The sequence below is a fragment of the Arachis hypogaea genome, chromosome 20, assembly GCF_003086295.3.
Source record: "Arachis hypogaea cultivar Tifrunner chromosome 20, arahy.Tifrunner.gnm2.J5K5, whole genome shotgun sequence".
NCBI lineage: Eukaryota > Viridiplantae > Streptophyta > Magnoliopsida > Fabales > Fabaceae > Arachis > Arachis hypogaea.
In genome coordinates this window covers 2,653,742-2,667,877 of record NC_092055.1, presented here as the reverse complement: position 1 = coordinate 2,667,877, position 14,136 = coordinate 2,653,742, and positions in this window count along the sequence as shown.

The window sequence follows — 14,136 nt, the reverse complement described above, 5'->3', positions numbered from 1 at the left end:
TAATTAAATCAAATCAAATCAAATCATATATATTGAGCTAAATTCAAATCATGTGAATTAAGGACTAAATTAAAATAAGATAATTTCTTACTTATTCAAGTTGAGTGCAATAAATACAAATTAATTTTGTTAGATAATCATAGTTGTCTGGTCTACTATATATAGATGGCCACACAAAATTATAAGAATCGTAATTTTTATCGCTCTTACTATTTCAACTCTTCTTTTCTTCTTTTTTTTTTTCTTTAAGTATAATTTATTTTATATATAAATGTATCCAAAATGAGAAAGTAAGGATGAGTATTTTATTGATTGTTTATTTGATGAATATATCTCAATTTAAGCATTCTACTACTGTGGATAGAAGTTGACCTGTAGCAATTCAAAGTGGCCAATGTATTTTTTTATAGTGTTAGATAGAAAAATATTTATTAAAATGAATATATCCATTGTAATGAATTTTTTGTCAATTGCTAGTAAAAATTATGTGATTATAATTAATGATCATAATTAAAAATTTTTATTTTATTTCAATTTATTCAGGACATGTTTATCTTAAATTTTATTTTTTTATTAATTAATATTTTTTTGTACATTTAATTGTCATTAATTTCTATAAATTAAAATGTATAACTTAAAAAAATAGATACGTGTTTAAAAAATAAAAAAATTATTTCTTTTGGTTAGTAAAAAATTTATGTCGCTTTAACTTTTCTTTTTTGGCATCATATCTTACATTTTTATTATAATTAAAAGTTAGAGGTAAATTATTAAATATAAATTAGTAAAAAAATATAATACTTAATAAATTGTCATAATTACATTTAAAGATATTTAAATTATTTTCATATAATAAAAATGATAAAAATAGTTATATATAATTTACTAACAAATATATGAGATATTTATCATAATTTTTATTTTTAATAAAAATATCATTGTATTAAAGTGATGCATTTTAAAAATGTATAAATAAGATTTTTATTTAAAAAAATTACAAGATAGCAAATGCAACTTTATTTTAATTTTATCCTTAATATTTAATTTTAATTTTACCTCTAGAGTTTGAATATATATGTTTCAATTATACTATTAGGGTGAACAACATTAATTATAACTAATCAATTATATTATCTGATTTGACTAAAATTAAATAAATATTAAATTATTTAAAAATAATAAATAAAAAATAAAATAAATAAATTTAATTTAAATCATTCTCTTATTATTTTCTATATCTATGAAACAGAATGTACTTTTATGTATTTTGATTAATAGTTCTTAAAGGTGTTATTATTTTATTTACTAACATTTTAAATTTTTTATAATATTTTCATAAAACTTGATTAATTAATAGGTTTTTCTTCGCAATATTTTTCTTGAATTTTTTAACAAAAATATATCTTAATTTTTGTCTTTCATATATTCATTGATTATACTAATTTTTTTACAGTGTATTTTTATCAACTACATGTATTATTTTTCTATCTTTTTTTACTTTTTTTTTAATTATTTTATTATCTTATTTTTAATTATTTATTTTACTTTCACTCCTCATATGTTTATTGTATTTCACTTCATCTTAGTTTTAATTTCATAGTTAACTTTTAATTATATAAAATTCAATAGTTTCTTTCAAAACATGCTTAAATATATTATCTATTATATACAATCATTAGGATAAACAAACAAATATAAATTGAATATATAATTTAATTTTAATTTAAACTAATAAATAAATAATTTGTCAGAAAAATAGCAACCAATTTTGTTTTTAATTTCTCTATAATTTATTTAAAGGTAAAAATCTCTTTATAACCACTAATATCGCCGATAACAAAATTATATGTCTCTATTAAATAAAAAAATATATAAAATAAATAACATATATATAATTTTAAAGTTATTAATCATAGACTATAGACAATTTTTTTTTAAAAAAAATCTTATGGGTCAATATATAATTTTTTGATATTTTTTTTAAAATTTTTTAGACTTATCAACATTTAAGTTGTCTATACGTCACTTCTCAAAATATTATGATTTCACAAGTTATAATATGTGGGGTAAATCACCTTTATAAACCATTTACAAACCAATTTTATGTATATCCCCCAAAATAAAAAAGGCTACGTGCATGTCTCAATTTACATATCTATGTAAACCAAATTTATGGAGTTCAAAATATGTGTTTTCGTAGTAACGTACAGTGCCGAGTTATATCTTCGGATTGTAACAGTCATATCACTACTAAATCGAATGAAGGTGATTCGATTTACAATGAGCTGGATTGCTACTAAGTGAGTATAAATTGAACCTTATTGCTTCGATTTAGCATGGACATATAAATCGAAATGTATAGATTCGATTTAGTAGGAGATGACATAATTCGAATTCTTTGAATTCAATTTACTTTCGAATCACAATGTCAAGTAATTCAAATCCTATAGATTTGATTTACTACTTATTACGCTAATTCGAATTCATTAAATTCGATTTATATAGAAATGTAAATGGAGATAATCAGGTAATGTTTTTGAGTTTGGGAGATTCAAATAATTTTGGGGTGGCTTTGATTTATCAACGTAAATTAACCTAATATATAATATTATTTATTGTTATATATATAAAAAATGTGACTTATTTATGCATTGTTTGGATTAGAAGAATTTGTAGGGAAATAAATGCTGGAGAATAAAATGGACGAAAAAATTAATTTTCATTGTTTGGATCAACAAAGAAATTGAATGGAAAACATAAAAGTGTATGTGGAGCTCATATAAATTTTTTCTCTTCAAAATTGCAAAGAAAACTGATGCAGAAGTACAAACATGGGTAAAAATATAAAGTTACCATTTGAATTATAATTTATATATAATATATAAAAATATTAATATAATTCTACTCTATTATAATTTTTTCTCATCTTACTTTTCCTTCCATCTAAGCAAAAAAAATTTTTTTTCTCTATTTTCTTTTCATTCATTTTTTCTTCATCTAAACAACACATACAAAAATATACTTTTCTTTCCATTTTCTTTCCTCTCATTTTCTTTCTTTCCATTGTCTTTCCTCTAATTTTCCATCTTATATCCAAACAATATCTTAGTGTTTATCCATTTATTTTCTATTAATATTGTTATAACAAAGATATATGTGACTTTATAAAAATGATATAACCTTAACTTTGATTATCTGAGAATTTATTGAGTAGTTAGAATAGCTCCACGTCACGAACCAATGAATGCTTGCAATAGGGATAATCACAAAAACAGCCGAAACGGGTATTTGCAGGGATTACTCGCATTTGGGGACTAGATGGGAACTCGTGAAATCCTCACGACCTGCCAAAATCCGTCGGGTTGGCCTGCATGACCCCTCCAAAAGGTGGGTTGGGCTGAAAATTTAAAACTGTCAATCTTAAAAAGCCTACCTACCCCACACCGCCTAATCCATGGGATTTGGCGGGTTTCGGCGGGACAGGGCAGGCTTTCCCGCTGGGCCAAGCTTTTATTTTGTCAGGACCATTTTTTTACAAATTTTTATGATGTTATTGATCTACAAGAGGACGAAGATGATAATTAAAGATATTCTAAGTTATATTTTGGATTACGTTTTATATTTGATTGATTATAAACTTGAAGATGTTTAATTATATATTTTGGATAATATTTATTTTGCTTTGGACAATGTTGATTTTATTATTTCGTTTCAATAAATTTGGTTCATAATTATATTTATTACATATTTATAATTATAAAGACTTTAATGTGTGTGAATTTAAAAATTAGAATTTTTTTATACTTTTAGAAATTATAAATTTATTAAAATTGTTGTGAAATTATTTATATTATTTCATATTTAATGGTTTATAAGTAAAAGGAGAACCCACCAGCGTACCATTAGGCAGGGCGGCAGAGAAATTCAGGACCGCTTACTAGGCGAGACAGGGCAGGCCAGCCCACCAGATGGCGGGCTTTTTGTAAGACAGGGCAGGCTTTTCTGTTTGTCACCCTAATGGGGACATGAACATAAGTACCTGCCCTATAGAATTTATTAAATATACGCGAATATAAAATTATTAATTTATCCTAATTTATATATACATAAATCCATTTCTTGAATTGAGTATCCCTAATTTCTGCCTCTAATTCAAATTCTTCCTTTTTCTTCCAGACTCATTCTCTGCCTCGATCATCTCTCTCTCTAACTCACTTTCTCTACCTCTCAAGTCCGTCACTATGTTGCTCAGTATCGTCCCAAAAGTTTTCAAAGAATACTCGTAGATACCCGAGGAGATCTGTGTTCCCTAAAAGGTAATAAATAGGAACTTGCAATGACAGAGAAGGAACGGGGCATTTTTTTAAATAGGAGTGAGGGATGGAAAGGAGGCTTCTCACGCTCCCCTGAGTACTCATTACCATATCTAACTAGCAACAGGATCCAATCTGAACCGATTTAAGAAGGGACGCGTGGACTTCATTTGCATTGGGCATTTAAGGTAGTGAACCTAAGTCGGATTTGGGATCCTAACAATGGATTTTAGTTGATCTTGCTTGCATTGAGGTCTTATTAGGCCTAAATATATCTTGGATTAATATTTTAAATCATTGTTATAGCAAATACTATACTATTTAATGTTATAACACTTAGTATATATAAAAGTTGGATATATTTATAAGATATTTTTAATTCAAATTAAAAAAAATTAATTATCTCTTTTTTAATTTTAAATATTATTTTCTAATGTAACGAAAAAGTAAAAATAACAATAATTACTCACATAATTAAAATAGATAATATATACATGACACTATATATATCAAGGAATATTATATATGATATATAATTTTTTTTCTTTTCTGTAATGACTATTTATATAATTTATTGAACAATTTTTTCATCTTAATATTTAATAAATTTAACATATAAAATATTATTTAACATACAAAATAAGTAATTTAAGTCATTATCTAGGACAATAAGTATAATAGTGCAAATACTTATTTATTTATTAGTAGCGAAAAATATGTAAATAATATAAATTAATCTTTTTTTAGTATAAAAGCAATAATAAAGGTTATGAATTAAGTTATTACATAATTAAAAATTTATGAATAATTTCTTAAATAATAATAAAAAATAAGTTCACTATTTTCACATATTACAAAGTTTATGAAAAAAATTTTGGATAATAAATCAATTCTCAATAGATTATACATTAATTCTATCAAAAAAATAAATAATTAATACATTGGATATTATTATTTACATACTAATATATATATATATATATATATATATATATATATATTAATGATTATTAAGTTTATAATTAATTTTTAATCTAATTTTTGGTAATTAAAATTTAAATGATTGAAATTATTAAATACTCAATATTTTGTATCGAACCATATTTTTTTATTGAAATTAAAAAAATTGAGTTGTTAATCAATTCTAAATTTAAATTTAAATTTGAGTAAGAAAATAAAAAAAATATTTTTAATTTTATCTCACTAACCAGAATTAATTTTAAGATAAGAAATTACTTTGTACCTCATATATATTGTAAAATAGTATGGTCATTTGCTATTTTTTAATGGTAAATATTGTCAAATAAAATAGTGTAAGAAATTAGAAAAAAATGTATTTACAAGTTTAGAAAATATTAATTTATTTTTCAATAGAATAAATTATATATTGAATAACAAAAGTTGTTATTGGTTTCTCTTCACACTAACTAATACTCAACAATGGTGTTTCGATACACTATATTGCCAAAAAATATTAATTGATCGATCTAATAACTTTTGTAATGACATAAGTTTATGAATTTGAAAATGTAGAAATCATTTCATAAAATGTGAAGTTTTAACAAGTAATAATGCTGATTATATTATTTTGACTTCAAGAATGAATATAATACCAACAAATAAAATTATCCCAAGTAAATTTCAACAAAACAAAAGTCCATAAGTATTGCTATTAATGGAAAATTAATCTATTTTAAAGACAAATACAATTTTTTTCTACGGATTTCCTAACTCGGCAAGTTGATAACTAATTCACCACATATTGATGCTCTATTTATTAAGGGTCTGTTGCTAACTAATGGATTGTTATACACACAAAACGATATTCGAACTCTAAATACTTGCTCAAACGGACAAATGAGATGACCATTCACCCAATCCAAATTGATTAAAACAAATATTAGTTATTTTTAATATTTTTAAGTTATAAAATATTTATAATAATAATAATTACTATAGATATTTTTCATTTAAATTTTAATGAAAATTTTTTATATAATTTTATGTATTATCCCGTGTAGGACACGGGAACATATACTAGTTTAATTAGTATTTGAGGTTTCAATTGAATAATAATAGATAAGAGTTTTTTGTTTTAACTTTTTAAAAATATTTTACTAAATAGTGATTGGTTGATTTTAATCTTTTGCCAAATCATTAAAATTGCTGAGGTGGCATCATTAACAAAGAAAAGATAGCTTAAATTCATTGTGAAGAAAGTTGGTATTAGCCTTTATATATTATAAATAGATAGATTAAATCGTTTATCTAATACAATCTAAACCAAAAACCGATTAAAATTGTATTTAATTGAATCTAATTTGATTTTATTTTTGACAAACTAATTATTTAAATTAGATTTTAGATCTATTTATTAAAACCGCTCATATTGTAGTGACAAGTACCGGACAAGTTGTTGAATAAATAGTATTCAACTATTCATGGCCTTCATCAATTTAAATATTTGATCTCTGATAAACCCCATTTTTTGGTTTATCTTGTGCTTAATTGAGTAGATTTTATCCACTATTCTCACACTTATTCATAGAATTCGCATGTTTTATATTTTCCTTCCTAATTTTGTGCTATGATTGAAAACATGCTTCTTTGGCCTTAAATTTGCTATGTTTAATCCTCTCTTATTACCATTCGATGCCGTGATATGTTTGTTAAGTGTTTTCAGGGTTTATAGGGCAGGAATGGCTTAGAGGATGGAAAGGAAGCATGCAAAAGTGTAAGGAATATAAGAAATTGAAGGAATTGCTAAGCTGTCAAGCCTGACCTCTTCATACTAAATCGATCATAACTTGAGCTACAAAGGTCCGAATGAGGCGGTTCTAGTTGCGTTGGAAAGCTAACATCCGGATCTTCAAAATGATATGCAATTTGCCATAGTTGCCATGCAGTTAGGTGACGCGTACGTGTGACCTTACGAAAGTTCAGTGACGCGTGACAAAGCCACGTGCTGCACGTATCAGAAAACGCTGGGGGTGATTTCTGGGCCCCTTTTTGGCCCAGTTCCAAGTTTAAAAACACAGAACAGAGGCTGCAGAGTGGGAGAATCATGGATTCATGAATTCATTCATATAATATTAGGTTTTAGATGTAGTTTTTTAGAGAGAGAGGCTCTCTCCTCTCTCAAGGTTTTAGATCTTAGTTTTATTCCTTTTCAATTTCAGAATTCTATCTTGTTTTAATTTAGTTTCTCTTCTATTTTTAATTGTTCTAGTATTCTAGTTTATTTATTTTCTTTGTTGATTACTTTATGTTGCCATTTTGGTTTATGAATTCTCATGTTAGATTTGATTTCCCTTTTTATGCAATTTGAGGTATTTCATGTTTATTGCTTCTTCTATTATTTGTTATCATTGATTTTGCAATTGTTGATGTCAGATTTTACATTCTCTTATTGCTTTTCTATGCTTTCATTTTGCGCCCACCAAGTGTTTGATAAAATGCTTGGCTGGATTTTAATTTAGCTTTTTATGTTCTTAGCTTGGATTGAGTAATTAGAGACTCTTGAATTGTCAAAGGCTCTTGTTGGTTTATGATTGAAACTTGCTAGTTGACTATGAGCTTCATTAACGCTAGTCTTTGACTAGGACTTGTGAACTTAAGTTAACTTTACTCACTTGAATTTTCTTCATTGTTAGAGGTTAACTAAGTGAAAGTAAAAGGCAATTACCATCACAAGTGACTATGATAATGGGGATAGGACTTCTAATTATCAATCCTTGCTAGGACTTTTCCTTAGTTGTTATTTTATTTCCTTATTATTTTACTTTCTTGTTCCTTATTTCAAAACCCAAAAAGATACAATCTCATAACCAATTATAATTACACTTCCCTGCAATTCCTTGAGAGACGACTCGAGGTTTAATACTTCGGTTATTTTTATTGGGTTTACTTTAGTGACAAACAAATTAAATTTGATTGAGGTTTAATTGTCGGTTTAGATCTATGCTTACAACGTGATTACTTTTGTGAAATTCTTTACCGACAATTTTTCCCTCATTAATTTTTCCACCACCTCTATATACACCATGTCAGTATCCATCAATCCAAGAGTCTTATGATCTTACTTATGATATCCAAGCGGAACAAGAGTCAAGGGATCATCTCAAGGAAACACTGGATCAACTTCAAGCAACCATTCATCAATTAGAGCAAGTAGAAAGTCGAAAAGCACACGAAACTCTCATGGCTAAAAAATCTCAACTTGAGAACAAGGGATTGAAGTGTGTTGTGCAACAAGTAGAAAAGATGGAGAGTGTTGAACCACCGCATCCTTATTATGATGAACCACCTTCCTATCATGAACCTTTTCTCCCAATCAATGAACCCTCATATCCACCCCAATCTTCAATGCATGACACTATTGGTGTTCTTCTTCAAGGGCAAAGAGAGATGCAAAGGGAGGTACTAGAATTCACGGCTGCCTTGACCGAGGTAGTAAATCAATTAGCTTCCCAATATTTGGACACTCAAGAAATCTCCATGGCTACATGTGCAGAATCTAATGAAGAACGAAGCATGAATGAGACACTAAAAACTCTGGTGGACAGTGAGGAACGTGACTTTGTATTGGAACAAGTGGAGGAAGCCGTAATAGTTGAAGAGGAAGAAGTAGTTGAAGACTTAGGAGATGCTGAACCTCCATGGGAGTCTAGAGTTGTAGAGTAGCCCTCCAAGAAGCTTGAAATTGATGTCAAAGAGGCTAGTGCACAACCTCCATGGCATATTCTCTATGAAGAATTGGATGGAATAGATCAAGAAGCAAGTCCCCTTGGTGATGATGATCATGAATCAAGTCTTCCTAGTGATGAATCTGCATCCGCAAATGACCTCCTTGGGTATGAAGAACCTTCTCTGATTGAGTCTGAGAATGATGTGGAAGCGGAAGTCCTTCGGCAAGGTTGGACGGGAGTTGAACATGCTTTGTCAAGATCGTTGGAGACTTCTCTACCTAGGTTGCCATCTACTCTTCATTCGAGTGGGTAAGACTTATCTCTATTCGCTTTACTGTCCCACTTGAGTATGGTATTCTTGAAACCAATGGTCAACTTAGGAAGCTTTGTGGCATTAAGCGTAAGAGAAGAATGCTTAGTGGTTGGAGTTGCAAATCAAGACTCATCAAGGTTGAAACCTCAAGAGTTAGATCCAAAGGTTGGCCTAGTGATCAATTGCTGGGATCTAAGAGACCAGTTTGCTATTGCATTGAGAATTCGACTTGCTGGCCACCCGGTTGGAATGATGATGAGCAACTTACAAACGGGTGTAGGAACAAGATTTGGGATCCAGGCATTGATAAACACCGATTTCGTGGTTTATTTTGTGCTTATTTTGAGGGATTTATTCACCTTTTCCCACATTTATTCAATGAAATAGCATGGTTTCGTGATTCTCCCTTGAATTGTGCTTAAATGTAAAAGCATGTTTTTTTAGGCCTTAAATTGGCAATTTTAATTCATTTTAATTCCATTCGATGCCTTGATGTGTTTGTTAAGTAATTTCAGGTCCATAAGGTAAGTATTGGATGGAAGAAATGAGGAGAAAAGCATGCTAAGAGGAGAATGCATGAAGAAACAAAGATTTGGAGTGCACCAATGGACGCGCACGCGTACAAGGCGCGCACGCGCAAAAGCGGTTTTCCACAAGGACGCGCACGCGTACATGCCGCTTCCGCGCGGATGGGGATTTGCCAATCGACGCGCACGCGCACTTGGCGCGCGCGCGCCGATACTCTTACTTGGCCCACTTAAAGGCAAATCACTGGGGGCGATTTCTGAACAACCCAGGCCCAAATCCAACTTGTTTCTGAGTGTATTTCATGCAGAATTGAAGTTCAAGCAAGGGGGAGCACTTAGTTTAGCCAACATGAGCCTTTAGTTAGTTTTCTAGAGAGAGAAGCTCCCTCTTCTCTCTAGAATTAGGTTAGGTTAATTTCCATCTTAGATCTAGGTTTAATTCATGCTTTGATTTACTTTTCCTTTACAATTTCTTGTTCCTCTACTCTTTCTCTCTTTAATTTTGTATTTCATTCTTGTAATTGCCTACTTTGTTGTTGATGCACTTTTTCTTCTTCTATTTTCCTTCAATGCAATTTATGATTCATGTTCCTTTCTTGTTGATTTGGATTTGTTGTTGTTTAATTCATTGCAATTGAGTAGTGTAGATTTACATTCCTTGCAATTTTACCATGCTTTTCTTTTATGCCTACCAAGTGTTTGATAAAATGCTTGGTAGGATGTTAGAGTAGATTTTGAGCATTCTTGGCTTGGAAAGAGTAATTGGGCAATCTTGAGTCATGAAAACCCAACTTGTGTTGGCGATCTAGAGTTCTTAGCTAGTATTGTTTCCATTGACGCTAATCTTTTGCTAATTTAATTAGTAAGTTGGTTAGGACTTTTGGATTGAGATTAGCTAGTCTCATTAGACTTTCTCCCTATTTGTTGGAGTTGACGTAATGAGATAAATTCTTGTTTATTATTGTGACATGATTGGTTAATCTTGTTTGACATTCTCCCTATTTGTTGGAGTTAACTAAATAAGATGAACTAATCATGCATGACTAGGATAGAAAACCTATGATCTCAATCCATTGCCATGAATGTCTCTTTTTATTAATTGTTTTCTTTAATTACTTGTTTGACTTACTTTTTCTTGTCATTTATTTTCTTACCTCATATCAACCAAAACCCCCCTATACCCCTCATAGCCAATAATTATACACTTCATTGCAACTCTTCGTGAGACGACCCGGAGTCCAAATACTCCGGTTATAAATTCATTTGGGGTTTGTTACTAGTGACAACACCAAAATTTTTGCTTGAGAGGACTATTGTTGGTTTAGAGACTATACTTTACAACGAGCTTTCATTTGTGAAATTCTAGACCACACAAAAGTCCGATCATCAAAATGGCGCCGTTGCCGAGGAGTTGCAATGGTGTTATGTTATTGGTTATTGTATATATGTGAATAGTGTGAATATGTTTGCTTTTGTTAGCTCTTGCTAGTTTTTAGGATTTGGTTTTCTTTATCTCTTATTTGATTTTATTTTTATTTTCTCTTGCTATCATGGATTCTCACTTTGGCTATGAGTTTGGTTCAAACTATGTTGTAGGAAATGGAAGCTTCAACGAGGATGTGCATCAAGGATTTGGAGATCAAATGTGGGAGGAGCCTCAAGCTTATGAACAATTTTCATGGCAACAACCTCCACCAATGTACTATGAAGAAGAGTCATTCTATGATGCATATCAATCCAATGGCTATGGTGAATCCCCTTGTGACTTTTAAGAACCACCACCATATGCCTATGAGCCATATCCTCAACATAGCCCTCCACCATACTCACATGCCTCATACCACCATTCACCTCCATATGATCCTAACCCATACCCACCATACCAACCACCATATGAACCACATCTAGAACCACCACCTTTTCAATACCAATACTCCCATGAACCACAAAGACCACACACACCACCTCAAGAATTTCACCAATATGAACCACCTTCCGACTATAATACCTTTCCCTCAAACAATGAACCCTCTCTTCCACCACAACCCTCCGATGAAGCCTTTATGCTAGAATTAAGGGATCTTGAATCTCACATCTTAAGGCAACACGAGGAGGATGAAAAGAAGTTTGCGGAGCTAAGAGCTAAGATGGCTATCATGGTAGAAGACGTTAGCAACATAGTCTCATCTTGCCTAAGCCTATGCGATCAAGGCACTCCTATTGTTGAATGTGGAGAAGCACCGAAGGAGCTTGGTGAGGGAGTGAACTTGAAGCTCCAAGGTGAAGAAGAGGAGTCAAAGCAAGAAGAGGAACAAGAGGAGAAGGTAGAGATTATTGAACAAGAGGAAGTAGTGGTTGGAACCTTAGGACATGTTGAGTACATAGAGGAATCACAAATTGAAGAGCCTTCTTCCATGGAGTTTGAAGTTGATGTTGAGGAGGAGAGTGCACAACCTCCAAGGCACAATGTGATTGAAGAATTGGAAGAAGTGTCCCAAGAAATAGGTCCTCCTATTTATGACGATTTCGAGTCAACATGTGATCCTTGTGAGCTTGAAGAAACCTTCCCCACTCTACTTGGAATTGATGATGAGGTAGATTTCACTCAACCTCCTATTTATGATTTGAGTGATGGGGAAGAGCTAGAAGACATTGGTGAAGAAGAATGTGAACTTGAGGGAGCTTGGCAAGAGGTAGAGCTTGAAGAACCTTGCTAAGTGGTGGAAGCCTTCCAAAAAGGATGGACGGGAGTGGAGCATGCATTGTCAAGATCGTTGGGAACTCCTCCACCTAGGTTGTCATCCAATCCTTCATTTGAGTGGGTAAAACTTCCAACTTTTAGCTTTATTATCCCACTTGAATTTGGTTTGCTTGAGACGGATGGCCAACTTAGGGCGCTTTGCGGAATTAAGCGTAAGAGGAGGATGTTTGGTGGTTGGCATTGTAAGTTAAGGCTCATTATGGTTGGAAGCTCAAAATTGAGGAGCATGGATTGGTGTAGTACTCAATTGAATGGGTCTAGGAGGATAGTTTGGTGCTTCTATGAGAATTCATCTCTCTTGCGACCCGGAGGAGATCACCATGATCAACTCAAAGATGGGTGTGAAAACAAAGTGTGGGATCCCGGATCACACAAGGAAAATCAACTTTGGGAGCCTATGGTTTGTGAAGAACTCCATCAAAGTTTGGAGTTATTATCTTTGAATGATGTAGCACAATGGAAGTCCAAGCATTGGTGGATGTTCAAGGATGGATTCAAGCACAAGCCACCTTGATAGGAGCTCCCCATAAGTCCAACTTAAGGACAATAAACAAAAGTGCTAGGTGGGAGACAACCCACCATGGTAAACTCTTTTCATTTTCTCTTTTGTAAATATTGGTAATTTAGGTTTAATTTCATGTTTTGTTTGATTAGTTGTGTTTAATTGGGAGTCTAGTAGGTTAAATAAGGTTTTATGATGTTTTGGTAGCTGTTCGGAGGCTTGGAATGCTTGGTTTGGTGCAAAAACATAGAAAATTTTTTGAAAAACAGAGCACCATCCACGCGCACGCGCACTCCATGCGTACGCATGCCTAAGCAATTTCAACCATCCACGCGCCCGCGCCATGTATGCGTACGCGTGGATTGAGCCTTTTTCACCCTCCATACATTTTCCCGAGAATTGTGCCTGGAGTGTGCCAACTTTGTGCCCAAAGGCACGCATACGCGCACCTTGCGCGGGCGCGCCACTCTCGAAATAACTCACCGACGCGCAGGCGTGCCGTACGTGTCCGCGTCGCTTCCATTTCATCAATCCACGCTTACGCGCACATGACGCGCACGCGTGGATTGCCCTGTTTCACTCACCTTCTTTTCTTCTCTCCTTTCCATTTCTTTCCTTCTTCTCTCTTCTCTTCTTTTCTTTCCACCCTTCAATCATCATCCAATACTACCAAGCATCATCCATAACCATTTCTTTTAGTTAGTTAGTTAGTTTAATTTTTGTTTTCCATTATAAGTGTTGGATTACTAATCTTGTTTACTGTTTACTGCTGCTTACTATTAATAGGATGTTAGTTTAACATCATTGTTATTAATTGTCATTATTGGATTTCTTTGTTGAGGTTATATTTGGTTACTTGGTCCTGAACTTTTCATGCTTAATATTTTTGAATACCAAGTACTTGTTACATTGCCTTCATGTATCTTAACTCTTTTGAATTGCATGTTTTGGCCACCATGCATTCATTATCTATTGTTAGGTAATTGTATATTATCAATGCATTTTTTAGGATGCTTGTTCTAATTGATCATC